Here is a 19,286-nt window from a genome sequence, read left to right on the forward strand (position 1 = left end):
CCGATGGTGTAGTGCCCTCCAATTAGCATGTGTAAGTTGATGAAAAGAGGTGGCCTCCTGTACCGTGTAGGCTGAAGCTAGTCGGTCTGCAAGAGCATTGCCCCTCGACAAAAAGCTTGGCAAATCTTGATGTCCCCTTAGATGTTGTACAAAAAGCGGAACTAGTCTCTGTTTTAACAAATTGCAGGCTTGAATCATCAAAGGAGTGATGGGATTATCGTCAAGTCTGATGTGTGGGCCCCCAAGGTTGGGCAGTAGATTGACAACGTAAAGGCTATCTGAAAACAGATTAAGAGGGCTTTGGATCTCAGACAGAGCTAAAACAACGGCATAAAGCTCTTTAAACTGGGCAGAGCCCTGTACCTCATGAAAGAGGGTTACAGCCAGAACATTACTTGTGCTTGGGGGAAACATTACCATAGAGGCTCCCCGTTTATCCCCGTCGGTAAAAATAGAGGGGAAAGAGGGGTCTGCCTCAGTGAGGAACATTTTTGGTGGCTGCCCCTCCAACTGGCTAAAAGAACTCATTCACTTATAGGGACCATAGTGACAGTCCACTATCCCTGGAAAGCTTTCCATGGCCATTGCCAATCTGGAATAATTTCTCTGTAGCCATGAGAAATCATTGACCCAAAAAGGGATGATCAAAGAATGGGGTTCATACACAAAAAGACAGACAGAAAGATCTCGTCCCTTGACAATGCAGTCGGCCATTTGATCCACCATAGAGTACACCCGGGGTGCTCCTCCCACAGATAGATGTATCCAATGTATGGGATCCCCCTTCTGAGCCAAAAGGGCAGTGAGGAGGGTCTCTTCCGCCATAATACAGAGGACCAGCGGCAAGTTTGGATCATATTTTTTAAAGCAGCATTATCAATGGTATGTTGAACTTTTGTTAATGTATCTCTATGTATAGGGTTTAAAGTCACTATTGAAGTTAGATCAAGGCCTTTTAATAGGTCAAAAAGAGGGATAAGATCAGCTGTGGTTATAGGAATCTGGGGCCTCAGCCAATTGATTTCCCCCAGCAGTTGCTGGAGCTGTGGTAGTGTATACGCATCCTGAATACATAACTGGAGCTTAACAGGGAGACAACATCTAATGTTAAAGTAGTCCCCAAAATTTTAAAAGGAGCTATCTGTTGAACTTTATCTGGGGCAATTTGAAAGTTGTAGTTTTTGAGCAGGGAAAGGCACCTTTCAAAGAGGTCATCTAATTTGTGGGAACAAGTGGCCCCCAAGATAATATCATCCATATATTTTTAAAAGAGCATGTCAGATTCTTCTCAGCTTGTTGCTGGCATTCCTCTTTATACAAAGCACACCACTTAATATAAAGGAGGCCAGGGAAAACCGCCCAGGCAAGAGCCCTCCAATTTGCGGTGGTGCACGGATGGTGAGCAAGTCCCTGGAGGACGGTCTCAGTCTAAGGAGCATTGGGGCCATACTCAAGAACGGCCTTCTTTAATTTCTTAGGGTCACCTGGCTCCCAAGTGAACCAGGGGGCAGGGCGGTTACCTCTGGGATTAACATTGACAGGAAATAGCTGACATGGCCCTAGGTTGGGTTGTGGGTGGAGCCCTGGATTCTCTTGAGGTTGACAACCAATAGGAGAGCCTAAGTCCTTATATAGGAGAGGAGCTGAAATCCCTGCTCATTGGTATGGAGGAGGGGGCACTGATGATGATTTGAAAGGGTTAGAAGAGGAACTAGTACCAGGAAGTGGTGGGTACAAAGGAGCCATGGATTTGGGAGGCCAGGAGGCGGCATCAAAAGGGTAGAGGGCGCCATTGCCACGATTCTCATCCGGCTCTTTATGGCTTTCTTGTCCTGCCGGCATGGACTCAGCCTGAGGAAGGGGATCAGAATCTCCCCGGGAAGGGGCTCCTGACCCGGTGGTTTCCCTGTCTATTAAGTTCTTGGCAGCTGGCTTCGATGGCTGAGGAGGGAAGCAACTCTTAAGGGCTGCTAAGTGGGGAAGGTCCCCAGAGGGGGGATATCACCCCGATTAACTTGGGCTTTGCATACAAGTTGCTCCACCCTGTCCCAAGTTTCCCAGTCAAACAAATTACTTGCAGGCAGCCATGGGGCGACCTTAACTAAGGTCTCCCAGGTTTTGATAGCTTGGCTGTCAGAGAGCTGTAGGCCTCTACTTCGGAGGAGGACCCTAAGGGATTCAAGAGAGGGATCAGGCTTGGAAGAAGAATGTCCCATATTTTATGGGATTACACTTACCCGTAGTCTGATTAGCTTGTCAGCGAAGTTCCTCGTTCCTCACATGGGGCACCAGTTGTTGCTCTTCAGCAACAAGAAGGCAGGGGAACAAGCAGGACCAGCCTGTTATCCCCGGGGCTGAGCGAGAGGGCAAGTGTCGGCAGCTTGAACACCCTCCCCTGAGATCCAGGGAAAAACAAAACCACACCAAGCCGGGAGATGTGTCAGACTCAAGGGTGCAGCAAAACTCAGCTTTATTCCATCAGAGGCTTAGCTATATAGGGGAAGATAAGGAAGTAACAGAAACCAATGGGAACTGATTATCTCATCTGTCACTAGGGTCTTTAGGCAGGTTTCGGGTTAGGTGGGGAGGCAGAGTTAGGGCCAAGAGCGTGTGCAGGAAGCTAGTTAGGCCACGAACGCGGAAGTAATGAGGGAGGATGGAAACCTCCAGTCTGTGGCCGTCACAGGCCTACAAGAGGCAAAATGTCCCAACAAACATGTGCAAGATATAATCAGCTAGAGGGGGCATAGCCCAACATTAGAATATCATGTTATTTCAAAACAATATCATATGATCTTAAGGAGGAAATTTGGGTAAAACAATTATCTTGTACATAACATGATTTAATATTTAGAAGTTCAACATATTCCTTTAAATACTAGATTACTAAAGTTTATAGATGGGCTCAATAAAGCCTGGGGGTATTTTCTGGAAACACCCTCACAGTCCTCCTCAGATAAACAATAACATGCACATAAATACAATGTTGTTACTGATTATTACATTATGACCATATGGCTACAATCTATGAAGACTGACACTGATAACCCTAGGAACATGGCAATAATATTGCAGATAATATTTTAGGTATGCAGAGGCCTTTATAGACTCTCATCTTGGAATAGTGTCAGTAAGATGCAAAATACATGAAAATAGTAGATGAAATAATGAAATATCTATAGAAAGTTTCTGAGTCTGTCTTCATGGGTACTTTGACCATAGTTAAAGCAAGATGAGCATGAGAATTTGGGCATATGTATCTCATTTAAGTCTTCCCATAATCCTACGACATTGATATAATCCTCCTGCATCTCAGATGAGGAACTGAGACTGAGGAAATTCAAGTAACATATCCGAGAACCCAGAACAAGCAAGCAGCAGAATTGGAATTTAGTAGGAAGTCTTAGAGGTTTTATGGTATATACAAAGGTTAAAAAATACAAAACATAAAACATAGACTTTGACTGAAGAAAGCGATAGGAAAATATCAAGATGTACAAATTTTAGAGTTATGGAATTAGACATGAATTCATCCAAATTATAAACTCACATTTTACACATACATAATTTTGATCATATTATTTAACCTCTTTGAACAGGCTACTTATTCAAAAGAATATAAATAATAACTTTTTTTAGGGAAGTTGAAATTAATGTAATATACACTAACCATGTTTTAAATGTTAGTGACCAATAACAATTAGCTCTTTTTACTTCCCTCACTTCTGAGGGGCGGGGGGTCAGGGATGTATAATCTAATGAAGAATCTAACTTGTACTCATGTTACTAACATTCAGAAGAGAATGTGCATAATGCTATAAAAAAAAGTTTTAAAATGTTGTGCAACCTGTCTTCACCTAAGGGTTATCTGGTTTCTACAACTACAGAGCATTCCTTTACTGTGGTTGGACATTTCTTACCTAGTTTGTATTTTTACATTCATAGTTTATTCTGCCTGTCTCACATGTAGTGGATAATTTCTAAGTTTTCATTCTATAGAATTTATGTTGTAGCCCAAGTTCTTAGATTTCCCCACTGAGGTATATAATTACATAACATCACCTCTCTGCCTTAATTTTCTCATATATAAGAACCAAACTGAATTTTCTGCGAAAAAACATTCATAAAGATTTTGTGGGAATAGATAATCAATGTGAAATCATTTAGAAAATTCAACAGGGTGATACAATTATGCTTATAACTTATATTTGATGGTTAATGAGTAATTCCTATGAACCTTTAGGACCATGCATATTTTAAAATGTTAGGTTGCCAAGAGAGTTGACTAACAGTTGTCATGAAATTCTTCAAGAAAAATATTATCCTATAGAAAAGTATTTTGCCCTATATTTGCATAAAATGTCAGAATCTCAAATAGTCAGAGAACTTTAAATTTAGAAATGGAAAGATTTCACCACAGGAAGGCAACCCTGGCCTTTCAAAAGAGATAAGCATCAGTATTTAAGTTGAAGGGTACTGATCCACAATTTATTTTGTGATACATCAAAAATGAAACGGGTTGATGGATGGATAGAGGGATACATGATGGATACATGTCAGGATATCACCTGTAGTAAAGTATTAAGGATAGAATCTTTATAGTGGGTAAATATTCATTCTAAAAACTAAATTTTGCTACATGTTTGAAAATTTTCTTAATTAAACTTTGAAACAATCGGGAATTCAAGAATGAAAATCAGCCATTAGAATGTGTCTCTAGTTCACACTCTATGACTTTGAATATTTCTTTCAAAGTTTGGCATCATCCCGGAGCCTGTGTGCCACCCACCACGCCTCACCCATCTCACCACCGTCCCGCCCTTACACTCCCACTCCTCACTTTGTGGCTTCAGCTTTCGTGGCGCTGTCTCCTTTCAGAGTTCATAGTTGCTTAAGTTGCATGGTGATGCTTTTCTTCTGACTCTTGTGCTGCATCAAGCTCTACTCCTTCTTCCCAACACGCTCCAACGTAAATATCCTTGGGACTAAGTAAGCAGTGTAAAATCTGCAGATTCCCATGAGAAAAACCTATGAGACGAAGATGAAAAAACAAAACGGCATTGGTATTGTTGTTCGATAAGGAGTTGCTTTTCTTTATACATACTTTTAGAAAACTAAAATGATATATAGGAATAAAGTGTTTTAATAACTATTTGTCAAATGGCTGTCTTTCGTGAATTCTAATATTTTACCACACCCTTGCATAGCCATTCCTTATAGTAGCTTCCCATTAATTTTAATATTAGGGGAGATGAGTCAAGCAGCCAGTGGTAGATTGCTTTAATTATTGCTATTTGTTGTTCTTATTGTTACAAATCTTACTAGGATTAAACATTTATTAAGTATCTGCCATATGGTAGGCTATGTACTCCAAATAATCAGATGTTTTGATATATTTTAGTGACAGATTGTAATTTCCTTCTGTGTTCGATGTTATTTCTCTTTTTTTCTACTTAGAAAAACCCTGTATTTGGCACTCTTAGTTTTCTGGTTATTCTCTAAAACTAACGTCAGTGATGTGTGATGAAAATAGTTCTAGAATAAGATGCAGAAGACAGAGTTTCTAGGAAATAATTAGCCATGTGCTTATTGATTTTTTGACCTATTGAAATAACTTCTGTTTCATTTATTTGTTTATAAATTAGGGAGGCTAACCTAGATGATTTCTAATATTAAATACAGTTCTATCATTTTGTGTATTTTGTTTTGACTAAAACCCTTCATTATGCAAAGCAAGCATCAAAAATCTTAAGAAAAACAATCAAAATCAAATTTTATTAACACAAAGATTTGTTTCCCTATTTCTTAATTGTTTTGTCTGTGCTTCAGTATTTCTGTCTGTAAGTAATTGTTACAGGTATAATAAAGTTTTGGGGTATGATTACATTCTCAAATGATACTTAGTTCTATAAAAATATCAATCTAAATATAAAACTTCTTTTGACATTGTACTGAGGTAGGGCATACACCAAAAGGGGACATGTAAATGGTTCCTCATTCTGGAGGTTAACTGAAATAATAAAAGATTGCCCTGGCCCTTCTCATATAACAAAGAAAAGCAAAACACAGCATGACACAGAAGAGAGAGCAGTTTATCTTCAATACCCAGTTAAAATAATTGGATGCTGTGTACACTTAGAGGAGTTAGCTTCCTGAACTATATCATGATAATAACATTGACTTCTCATGATTAGCTTAGGCATTGGAAATAACATATTTGCAAATGTTTGACATACAGTGTTGCTCCATAAAAGAAACCATTGAAATAAACTCAGAATGTGTAATATGGTCTCAAATTTGGTAGGAATGGTCAATGGCAACAGAATATTAATCAAATGAAGAAGAACTGTAGATAAAAGTTGTTTTTGAAAAGGTTGAAGTTGAAGGCTTTAAGTTAAGCTGAAGCAAAGTTAATGAATAAGTTACAAAGTCATGCTATTTGGAATCATTTTTTTCTTTAAAATATACCACTTTGGTGTTTTTTATAATAATTCAGCAATTATATGTGTGGTGTGTGTACATTTGCCAAGGATCGTAGACCACTGATGGGTTGGGCAGACAGTCTTTAAGCCCTCCACCTGAGTGACTGTAACAGTTATAAAATGAAAAGCCTACTTACTTTCATTATACATACCAAAGACTGGCTACAATGTTCATTACAATTATTTTAATACTCACCTGGTGATTATTCTACTTATCTTTCTAATCTCAATTAAGAGGACATTTTTAAAACATTTGTCCAACATTACTAACATTGTATGTTCATAAATCTAGGAGTTTCAGTTAAACTGGATATTTCAGGGTTAACTCTCTATAAAGATAGATTTTCTTAGAAAAGAGTGCAGCTCCTATGGTTGTATAGAAAATGTTGAGAATTGCTCCTTTGCTGGACAAGTACCAACCTCATGTCAAGTGTAGAATGGCCAGAATGTGCCTAGCGTTCCAAATGGCTGCTTGCCAGTTTGAAAGTTTTCTGAAAAGAAAGGGGGCTATTGTACATTCTTTACTTCAAATCACAGTAAAGCATATGGTTTATGGAGCAGACCCCATAGCAAAAGAAAAGGGAACTTTACTGACTGCCCATACAAACCTTTGTCTTAGATAACCTGCAAGGTTTCTTTTTTTTCTTTTTGTTTTAACATTTTGTCTTCTCTCTGAGCTATCCTTCTGTACTTGTGGGTAAAAGAAAAAAGAACATTCATCTCAGAAGATTAGCTCCCACTTAGAGATAGTCTGCCACTACATAGTGGTCCAAAATACACTACAGTAGCATTCACATTTGCAGTTAGGTAATGCCAGTGCAAAAAGCAGTTTGAATCAGAGCTGTGGACATAGAAAAGGCAACTGAGATGAAGATAAAATGACAAATATAAAGCATCAAACAACAGAAACCTTTTCAGAGTAAAAAGCAGGTAGTATAAAACAATGCTGAAGAACTTAGACTTTCATGTCAAACAGATTGAAGTTGAAACCACCTCGGCCCACCATCACTAGATGTGTGACCTTGAGCAACTTACTCAATCTTGTTAACTTCTGCTTATTATTTGAAATGAATCATATGTTGTAGTGTTCTGAAATGCTTGACAACATAAGACATATAAATTGCTTAGTCCAATGTATGACATACACTAGACCTTAAAGCACGTATCAGTTGCTATTTTCACTATTATTATTATTATTATCATTACTATAACTATTAAAAATGAATTCATAGGGATGAATACCACTAGTCATTATTTAAAAGTTTTACTATACTTTTATGGCCTTTTTACCAAAGGATGTGTAAACACACTGAAGAACCTCCATGTAATAAAATATCTAGTTGTATCTAAGAATAAATTAATCATAAAGTGTAATTCACCTGGTTTATCAAATGACAAAGGCAAAAATAGATTATTATGGCAAGATACCTTTCCTTTTATATAGAAACATTGTAAGATCTCAGATGACGTGTGGTCATTAAAACCATAAAACAAAAGAAGTTCTCTTTTCACAACTAAAGCACTAGCATGCTAGTTACAATAATTTTTGTAGTGCTAAAAATTTTAAAGTTTACCTTATTTAAAACTTTTTTTAATGTGGATGAGACACTGGAAACAGATCTTAGTACATAAAATACTGGAGAAAACATAACAATTATTGTTTTTTGCAAAATTATAGAGGAATTGCACAGCAATACACACAGTACACACCCACCATACATGCACTATACAAACACATACACACATACAAAACGCACACATGCCAATATACAAGCTTATGATTGTCAGTATTCTTCTTTACATTCTCATTTACTTATATCAAAACAGGAATCAAAGAGTTCAGTTAGTAGTGGGAGTGAAGCATGGACCCCAGAGCACCCTGAGAAGCCCCACCACTGCAGGCCTAGTTACCACACACCCTGGAAGGACCCGCAGCTGCTACAGCCAGCCCCAGTCACCATCGCCCCAACATGAGCAGTGAGGCAAAGACCCAGCAGCCCCCTCCTGGCCCCCCACACGCCAAGCCTAGCACCATGGGCAGCGGGTAGTGGCACAGGGAGTGGCAACCCAGGCTACCTCACATTGGAGGCGCCTGCTCACGGGGACAAGGTCATCGCATCTAAGGTTTGGGGAACAGTAAATGGTTCAATGTAAGAAATAAATAAGATTTCATCAACAGGAATGATGCAAAGGAAGGTGTATTTATATACCAGACTGCCATAAAGTAGAATAACCCCAGGAAGTACCTTCACAGTGTAGGAGATGGAGAGACTGTGCAGCTGGGTGTTGAAGGAGAAAAGGGTACAGAGGCAGCAAATGCTAGAGGCTCTGGTGTAGTTCCAGTGCAAGACAGTAAATATGCAGCAAACCCAGACCATTACAACTGCAATCCATGGTTGCAGGGATCCTCCATGCAATTAGCAGCAGAATAAACCAGAATAGTGAGAGCCCCTGAAGGCCAGGCCCAATAGCACCAGCCCTACTGCAGACCCTACAGCCTCAACCACAATATTCTGCCCTCCTGTGCTGGGAGAAGTGATGGAGGTCACCCACAACCAGGGCACAGGAGAGCAAGGTAGACCAGTGAGGCAAGGTATGTACAGGCTTACAGATGGCAATTTTTCAGGGGCCCTCCTAGCCAAAGAGCCCAGAGAGAATGGCGATGGAGCAGATAAAGAAAAACAAGGAGATGAGGCCCAATCGATGTTGGTACTGACACAACTTCAGTTATCTGGGCAGAAGCCCAGAAAACCCTAAACCACAAGATGGCAAAGAGACAAAAGCAGCCGATGCACACCAGCTGAGAATTCTGCTCAGGAGACTGAGCAGGGCAGGACTGAGCAAATGCATGTTTACTATCTCCACCATCATCCGGTTTAGTCATCCAACAAGAAATGAATATGAAATTCCATCAATAAGAAATGAACAAGTGATTGGAGCTCAAGATAGTGAGTGCTTGGTTTTTGCACATTGATCAGATAACCAGAACTATCTGCATTATCTATGTACCTTGGGACTTTTATTATTTTCACCTAAAGATGCCTCTTTTTGGTAATGACAAATGTGGTTTTTTTTTTAAGCCTGTTTTTTTCAATACACCTGTAAAGGCTTTTACATTTTTTTCTTATCTGGTCAAATTGAGATTGTTTTATTCAAGTATTATTGATATACAATCTTATATTGGTTTCAAGTACACAACACAGTGGTTCAACAGTTACCATATTACTAAATCCTCACCCCCCACTAGTGCAATTACTATCTGCTATCATAGAAAGATGTTATAAAATCACTGACTATGTTCTCCATGCTATACTACCATCCCCGTGACTGACTTATATTGTGATTGTGAATTGTTGTGCCCCTTTATCCCCCTCGCCCTCTCCCCTCAAATGCTCCAAACCCTCCCCCTTGGTAACCACTAGTTACTTCTCAGCATCTATGAGTCTACTTCTGTGTTCCTTCTGTTTTTTCTTTGTTGTTTATATTATACAAATAAGTGAAATCATATAGTATTTGTATTTTTGTACCTGGCTTATTTCACTGATCAGTATGGAGATTCCTCAATAAACTAAAAATAGAAATGCTGTTCGATCCAGTCATTCCACATCTAGGAATTTACCCAAAGAAAACAAGCTGATATTTTTTTAGAACCTAATTTTTAATTTGTAATAAAAGCTTACAATCTGACATTTTCAAAAAAGCTAACAAATGGGAAGCACTTATTAAAAGGTCAAATTATTGTCAAAAAAATGAATCAAAAACTATCTAAGAGGGGTTAAATATTTTTTCTCAGAATTCGCTAAAACACATGCATCTGCAGAAATCAAATTTGACAGTTCTATTGAATAACTTGAACTTCTTGAAACTGACATATTCTGATAATGTTAATTATATTGAGAACTAGTTGGTATTCAAAATATGAAGTGTTGAAATGTATACATTTGACACATATTTTATGTGTCTCCAACCAAACCTATCTTGCAACTAGACCTGTTGTAACATGTTATCATTTCATTGTTTCTGCCTTTTTCTGTGGCCTGGGTCCTTAAACTAGCTTTGGTAACTGGATTTCTGTCTGTTCTCTATTGCCTGAGACTCTGATTTTATATGCTTACTGTTTTCCCAAATGGAAAATGTTTATACTGATAAAACTCCCTGATATCCAGCATAACACTGGAATAAAATCTTCCATTTAATATTGTTACCTACCTATATAGGTGCTTTGCTTTACTGAGTTCCTAATTTCTACAGTCCTGCCTGTCTCTGATGCTTAAGATATCAACTCTCTTATCTGCTGCCAATATATCCTTATCTCCACTCACTCTCTGCCTGACTGAATTTCCTGTCTACAGACATTTCTGTCTTCAGACATTTCTTTGACCACATGTCACTTGATTGTAGGATTGTGAATTTCTTTTTTAATGTTCTAGATACTATTTCATGCTCAAGTTCCTCTTACCATATAAAATCCTTTCCTGATTCTGTACTCCTGTCTAACTACTACCTATTCTCTCTCCTTTCCACATCATCCACCCTTTTCAACAAGGTAAACTACACTTTCTCATCTCCAGGGTAATTAAATGTCCTGGGTTGGCTGAGATAGTTATGGTTTTATCTGCTTACCTGCTGAAGTTGTTGCTAGCTCTTAAGGTCACTTTCAAAGTGTTCTGCTTTTTGATGGCAAATTTTATTCTCACTCTACTCATTCAATATATTCCATAAACCACTATAGTTAAAGTACTGGCTTTGCTAGCATAAGGAACTTTACTTTTTGATAGCATCCCTTAAATTTTAATATTGCTCAAGATTCTTTTTATCATCCTACTGCTTCTGTGTACATATCATTAAGAGTATTGCATGGCATTCCTCACCTATATTAATATCCCCAACATGATTCCCTGCTCTGCCCACACTGAAAAAATTTTATAGAGCTATTCTTCATATCTGTCCCTGCTTCAAGTGATTGTGTCATTGTCCTGGGCTATCAAAACAGTTTTATCAGTAGTCTTCCTTTCTTTAAAGTTAATTCTTTAAAAGTTTTCTTCTAACTAAAATGAAAGCATATCTCTTTTGCTTAACAAATTTCATTCTCTTTTTTATTTCTGAATAATAGCAAATAAGATTCTTTCTTATAGGACTATTGCCTACTCCTGTATCAACTTTCTGTTATATCTACAAATTTAACCTAAAATTTTACCTGCTGACACAGATAACTGTTGTATCTCACCACATACTCTGGCTGTTTCTGAACTCCACACCTGTATTCTTGCTTTTCCTCCTTCCTAGATAACTAAACACTTACTTATTCCAGACCTCATGTACTCAAGAGCCATCCTGAGTTCTTCAGGGTGAATTAGATGCAATTCAAATTCACTCCCCATCAAATCCAACCAAGGTAAAAATCACCCATATCCTTCCCAAAACATGTTGCATATTTATGTTCATTAGCACTTTCACTATACTATTTCTATGTCCATGTCCTCAATGGACAAATGAGAGTCCTCTCAGGGAAACAACACACACCCTGTTTTCTTTGTTGTCTTTTTTTCTAATACCAGAGGAGCACCTTTTTAACCATAACTTAAGACCAGTTTTCTATTTCTTGCTAGCATACGAAACACTGGTTGTATTTTGACCTGAACAACTGAAAGATCCAGTTGTCATTTGATATGACAGATAATCCTGATAGTTTTCATACAATCCCTAAAAATGATTAGCATGAAGTCTACAAATAAACAAGTAGTAATATTTTTCATTTTATAGGTATAAACAATAGCACCTGTATTTCTTTCTTCATAGTTATGAAAAACTGAAGAATTTGTAATACTACAGAAATTCTCTAAAAGCAAATGCAGTTGATTATACTTCAAATTGGAGAACTATTTCATTAAAAACTAGTAACAATATGCTATATTCATACATGATGATTTAACCCAGTGATTATATTAATATGGGTTAGAATTCTATAAAACGATAAGGACTTGAATTAATTTTAACCAACAGAAAATTAACTTCTCTTCATTTCGTATAGTCCAGAATTTAAATTTTGGTTATACCTATAATGGATTTATTGGTGGAAAATATATCTATTTTTCATAGTAAAACTTAAAAAAATTTTATTATGCTTAAAAATTACATACACTGCAAGGCCAAATATTAGAACTTTTTAAAGATACTAAATTGGGTGAGAAATTTGTAGTATGGATAAATAGAATTAAATAATATATAAAGTAATTATGGTAACTTTTGTTCCCTAGAAAGGAAAATAACCTCAATTTATAAAATACACTTCTTGTTGGTTATAGCCATTTTCTTATCAAGTTCGAAAGTGTTTCCCTCATTGTTTCTCTTAAATTTGAAACTTGTATGAATAAAATCCATCATTGTCTTAGACATCATTAAGTGGTAGGATGTATATACAGTTATAAAAACTACACTAACTCAATGTCTGTCAGGTACTTTTGTATGGGTGTCTGAATTCATACAGGAATTTTATATATTTGCAGAAGGAAAAGTCATCATTTTTCATGTTAGGAACAAGTAAGAGTGATTTGGTTGTTTGTTTATTGTTAACTACTATGTTCTATACAAAAGTCTGTCGAATATAATATCAAGGCACTCCTATATGCACAGATTTTACTGCATTGTTTTGATTGATTTTTAAAACATTTGGTAAATTAACACCTCATTATTTTACTAAACTATAAGAATGCATATTAACTCTTCAATATAATTTTTTTTTGGACTGAAGCAGGGAGATGTTATCAAGCTTGAAACAATCTCTTCATAAAAACTGAATAATAGCAATGATGTTACTTGATTCGTATAGTACTCTACCAGTTTTATTTAGCAGTGTGTACATGGTTAGGTAACACTAGATAAGGAGCTCTGGGTATTTAGGTGCTTGATGCAACTCATAGATGCTGAGGGTCAGGTGAATAGTAACAGGTGAGGCCAACTGATGATTGGACCACTTCATTCATAACCCCTAGGATTACTTTCACCCTCATGCCCACAATATTTTTTCCTATAAAAGGACTGAACATGGAAAAGGAGAGATATTATTAGTTGATTATTTATAGACTTCATGCTGCTAACTTTTATGGCTAGATGATTAATACAATTTTCACGATTACCTGTCACATCCAATGACAACTGTTCAGGTCAAAAACTTTGGAGGCATTCTTGCCTCTTCTTTAACAATCATTTATCTAAAACCAACAGCTCTACTTTCAAAATCCAATTTATAATCAAATCACGTCACATCATTTCTGCTACCATTCAAACCTAAGCCAGAAAAATCTCTTGCTTAGATCATTGCAATATCTTCTACTGTTTCATATCTCCACCTTTGCCCCTCCTTCTATTGTATTTTTCCAGTGCTGCAGCCATGTTAATTCTTTTCACATGTAGATTAATTGAGATTTGCACTTATGTGCTCAAAAGCTTCCAATGTTTCCATCTTACTCTGAGTAAAGCAGTGATATACAAACTCCTTATATTGCCCTGAAGTTCTCTATCAATTTTCTGTTGCTGTGTAAATTTAGTAGGCTTAAAATCACACACATTCATTTTCTCACAGTTTCCATGGTCCAAGTACCTGAGCACAGCTTATCTAGGTTCTTTGTTTCAGATCTTGCCAGAGAGAAATCCTGGTGCTGACCATGACTATGGTCTTATCAGTGGTTTTCTGCTTCCTACTCCCTCAGACTGTTAGTAGAATTCACCTCTAGTTCATTGGTGGTTGTAGGACTGCCGTCTTTGTTTTCTTTCTGGCTGTCAGAAGCAGATAGCTCTGTGTTTCCAGAGGTAACCTGCAATTCCGTGCCATGTGACCTTCTCTATAGACCCTCTGATAACCTGACAGCTTGTTTCTTCAAAGCCAGCTATGGAGAAGTAGAATCGCTAGTGTGTTAGTGATTTCATATAAATATAAAATTGCACTTTAATGATAGGAATGATATCCTATCATCTCTGCCATCTTCTATAATGAAAAGCAGTGACAGCTCCTGCACACTCAATGGGAGGGGACTATACAGGACACAGATATGAAAGCCACCACAGTGTCTGTCCACAGCAAGGCCCTACATGATCTCCCCACTCACTGCTTTTTTACTTCATCTTCTCCAGTCTCCCTCCTGCCCACTGTGCTCCAGATAGTTTGGCCTTCTTGCTGTTCCTTAATTCACAAAGCAAACTGCTGCTTCAGAGCCTTCATGCTCAGACTTCTCACTGGTTCAAAACTCTTTCTGAGAAAATAAATCTGTAAGACAGACACCTGCACTGCATTTATGTATGTCCTCAAATGTAAGTTTATAGGGAAGGACGTCCCTGACTACCCTGCGAAATACAGCAACTCCTGTGATCCTCTTTCTGTACTCCTGGAAGATATTTTATTAATAGAATATGCCACCACTTATTTATTTTTAATTTGTTTTCTATCTCCCCCACATCATCATGAGAGGGATTTTTGTTTAATTGCTAGCACTGGGATCAGTATTTACTGTGCCTTTATTGAGAAAGATCTCAATAAATATGTATATAATGGATTACTGGGTTGTTCCTCTACTTTCTGAGTAGGACTGAACTGGACCAAAAGAAGGATGTCATTTCTGAGAGAGAAGAGTGTTTCAAAAAATAGTCTATAGTACAGGAAAAAAAAAAACAAACTACTTTGGTTATTTGATATTTCTTTTCCTTGTGTGTTAACTTGATCAGTGCATTTCACGTTTGGTATCTTTAAGCTGACTTACTCACTGTGCATATAATTGAGCAGTAAGAGCCATGCTGGAAGGCACACAGGAAAGCTGTGGCTCCCTGTAGAAATCTAAAAAGGCTCACAAAACTTTTTAGGGGGACTTGCACAAGATCAGTATTCAATAAATCTTCACTGAAATAAATAGGGCCTAAGCTAACCTGTTATTTGTGGCTCTGCTGTCTGTGTGGCTCTACTGTCTGTGATCTTCAGTCAGGGAGAAATGATACAAAATGGCCATATGGAACTGTGGACTATTCTTACCTTTTATTATATTATTAAACCACAGTTGGTAATATAAACTATTATCTCAAAAGTGTTGCTACTTATATTTTTGCTAATTAACATCAGTGCGATTCAAATGCACTTTGTTAGTCTTGCAGACTTGCATTTACAGTAGTTTATTTCATTTTCATGGAAATTCCATAATTCCTGAAAAGACACCATCAAATATACCTATGCAAATATACACATACAAACTAAATAAGACTTGGGATTCCAGAGGGAAGGAATATTATGCTAATGAGACCAACAGAATTCAATGTGTGCCTTGGCAATAATAAGGAATCCTGAGAGAAATAATTGGGATCAAGGTTATGAATATAGAGGAGATTAAATCAAAGTACAAATGCATGACAGGTCAAGATATTAGCATATGCTGGCAAAATATATTTCCTGGAGAAAATGAAGGTCTGTATCCATATTAAAATTACCCATATAAAGGAATATAATAATACTAGAAAGGAGACATGATTATAAATTTGATTTAATTATAGGTTACATTGGAGCTAACTTGCCATATGAAGAAAAGGGATGAGGGCTACAGTTTCTTAAGATAATCAAGAAAGGGAGAAAAGCAATTAACATTAGAATAATTACAGCACAATCTTCTGATAATAGGGTTACTATAGGTAATCAGTAAGACCCCTAATGTTCTGTTTATTTTAGCATACTTCTCAAAAATTGGCTTTAATGGAATCTAGTAAACCATTTAAATCTGTTCCATGTGGGAAAAAAATCATCTAAACTAAATGTTTAAAAGTCATCACCTTGGGAAAAACTGTCATAAGCTATGGAGGAATTTTAAATCACTTCAAAATTTTGAAGGGAGATCTGGCTGTACCGATTCAAATCTTTTGTGCATATACCCTTAACCTAGCAATTGTACTTCTATTACAAATTTCCAAGAAGAAACTTAATAAAGAACGAGAAGAAGTGATATATTCCATGCTGTTTAATCATAGCACTGATTAAAATGGGAAGACGGTAAAGCTAAAATCCACCTAACTGATCAATTTGGAAAAGATTAGAATAAAATATACCTACAAACTGTAAAATACTATGCAATATTTTATGAAATAAGATAAAACTCAATGTGTGAAAATGGAAATATCTTTTTTTAATGTGGTAATAACAAAGTACAATATAATTAGTATAATAAAATCACATTTGAACATATTTAAATGTATGTGTGCATATATACTTTAAGATTTATATGTAGCATATATAATTTTTGAGATTTATATATTATACATAGTATACTTATACATTGTACATATATAATGCATATAAATCTTAAAATACATATGTATGCACATAGAAAGAGCTAGAAGAGACATCTTAAATTCCTTGATTCTTAAATTCCTTGTAAAATCTTAAATTCCTTGATCAAATACTTCTGTGACTATAGAAAACATTTTACTCTTTTTGTCTCAGATCTCCATGTGTAATATAAAATGAAAAATTTTATATAAAATAAAACTAGAATAATATTTACTTAAAGGGTTATTTTGAAGATTGAATAAATCAGTGCATGTGTATTTGTAGAACATTGCCTGTAATATTATGTTAATAAGAATCAGTCATCATCATCATCACCATCACCATCCTCATCTATATCATTATCATCATTTCGATGCATATATGTGTGTGTGTCTGAGACTAGTGGTTTAATATTTAAAATATTAAGTGGTAAACATATTTTAAAACAAAATATAAACCAGAAAATTAAAATACTCTTGAAATGTATTTTTCATGTATATTAGTTTGTTAGGGCTCCTGTAACTAAGTACCACACACTGAGTGGTGTTTCAACAATATAAATTTATTTTCTCACAATTCTTTAGATTACAAGCCTGAGATCAAACTGTTGGCAGGTTCCTTCTAAGAGCCATTGGGGAAGGACTTGTTCCAGGGCTCTCTCCTGGGTTTGTGGATTGGCATTGTCTCCCTCTTGTCAATGTCGTCATATCATTTTCCCTTTGTATGTGTCTGTGTCTATGTCCAAATCTCCTCTTCCTAAGAGGACATGGGTCATATTGGATGAACGCCAGTCTGATGACTTCATTTTACTTTAATTACCACTGTAAAGACTTCATCTCCAAATAAGGTCATATTCTATTGTGGGGTTAGGACTTCAACATATGAATACTGGTACTTAGAAGGGAGCACAATTAAGCCCATAAGAGTATGGTAAATGATAAATCCTCTTTTGGTCGTATTTTTTTATTATTATAACCCTGAGAAATGGTGTTCACAAAATTAAGAAGGAAGGGAATTTTACTTATCTTTAGAATTTAAAAATTTAGCTCCATCTATTCATATAGTGGGGGATCAGTGAATTTACGTTTTTGCAATAGTCAGGAAAGAGTATCATATTGAAAATCTAACTTTTCTGTTTTTAAGAAGAGCAACACCAGATTTCCTTTATTCTCATTAGAAGACTAACATTTGTAAATTTTGAGTGATGTTTCCTCACTCTTGTGTGTATAAAGTTGAAACGTTTCTATTCCTAAGGATGGCATAGTGTGTTTGTGTGTGTATGTATGTGAGTGTGTGTTTCTAATAAAAATACTCCTTATGGGTGTGATGATCATATGTACTGTTAGTCACAGAATATTAAATTATACCTGTTAACCTAGATAATGATTAACAGGAAGATTTTTCACTCTCAGAAATGTACTGCTTAGGACAAATAATTATAGAGTCGTCCAAATTTATAGACAACCAAACCATATTACCTTAGAAATTGAGATAAATAGTTGTTTATATGTCAAGGGGTGACAAAGAATGTAAAAAAATGTTGTGTTCTAAGACACTGAAGAACCTTAAGTACCTCTGACTTAGAAATTTGATTACAACTTGTGAGTTGAATATCTTTGTGAAGAATCATCTGGATCTGATCCTGGTTCTGTGGCTAGGTAGGCAGTTTGGGGAAGTCTCTCCCTGCACACTAGGTGAGACTTCAACCCAGACAAGCAGGGAGGGCACTTGACTCTGATCTGGAAAGAATTCTTGATCAGGTGGCACAAGTGCCAGCAAGAAAGGAATTCATTAAAGCAAGAGTAGAAGTGAACGTTAGCGGCTGTTCTGGCAGCAGAAAGCAGGAAAGAACAGAGGGAGAAAAGGGAAGCTCATTAAACTCCTGCTCAACATAGGGCAGATCCCCTGCCAACTCCTAAAGCCAGGGTCACCTGGTGTCTAGTGTCTGCTTTATCTGCATGACATGGCAATTATATTTCTACCATCCCAGAACTTTGGAGGAGCCACAGGGAACAGGATAGAGTGAGATTTAAGTTCTGAGAACTTCCACTTTCCTACATGGCCTGAAATAAAACAGGGAGAGTTAAAAGGATTAAATTAAAACTAGGAAGCTGAATGAAATAGCAAAGTCACAGAGACGATACCTGAGGTGGAGGTCAGCCAGTTTTTGTGTTTATCATGAAAAGAGTTCAGAGACAAGTGTATTAGGCTTATGCAACATGAAGGAAAGTTTATTTGATAAGACAGTATACACTCAGACAGGAGTGTGGGTGATTTCAGAGAGGAGGAGCACCTAATGGTTTAGGGTTTGGGGTTTCATAGGGTCTTTTGGGTAGGAGTCAGCATTAGGCATGATGTATATAGGTAATTCATAATTCCTTTGAAGTTTTGTCTTAAGAATTGAGTTATTTAGATGACAGTGTTGAGCTGAATCTTGGAATTCTTTACCCACATAGGTAAATTTACACTCTGGAGTCTGTCTATTCTGGTTACAAAATTATTTAATT

General features: G+C 36.7%; 1 pseudogene; it reads left to right on the forward strand.

Moving 5' to 3' along the window:
* The first annotated feature begins 8,452 nt into the window (after positions 1-8,452).
* Positions 8,453-9,362, forward strand: LOC118973761 (Y-box-binding protein 1-like; annotated as a pseudogene).
* Positions 9,363-19,286: the final 9,924 nt, after the last annotated feature.

This window comes from Manis javanica, chromosome 6 (genome assembly GCF_040802235.1).
Source record: "Manis javanica isolate MJ-LG chromosome 6, MJ_LKY, whole genome shotgun sequence".
NCBI lineage: Eukaryota > Metazoa > Chordata > Mammalia > Pholidota > Manidae > Manis > Manis javanica.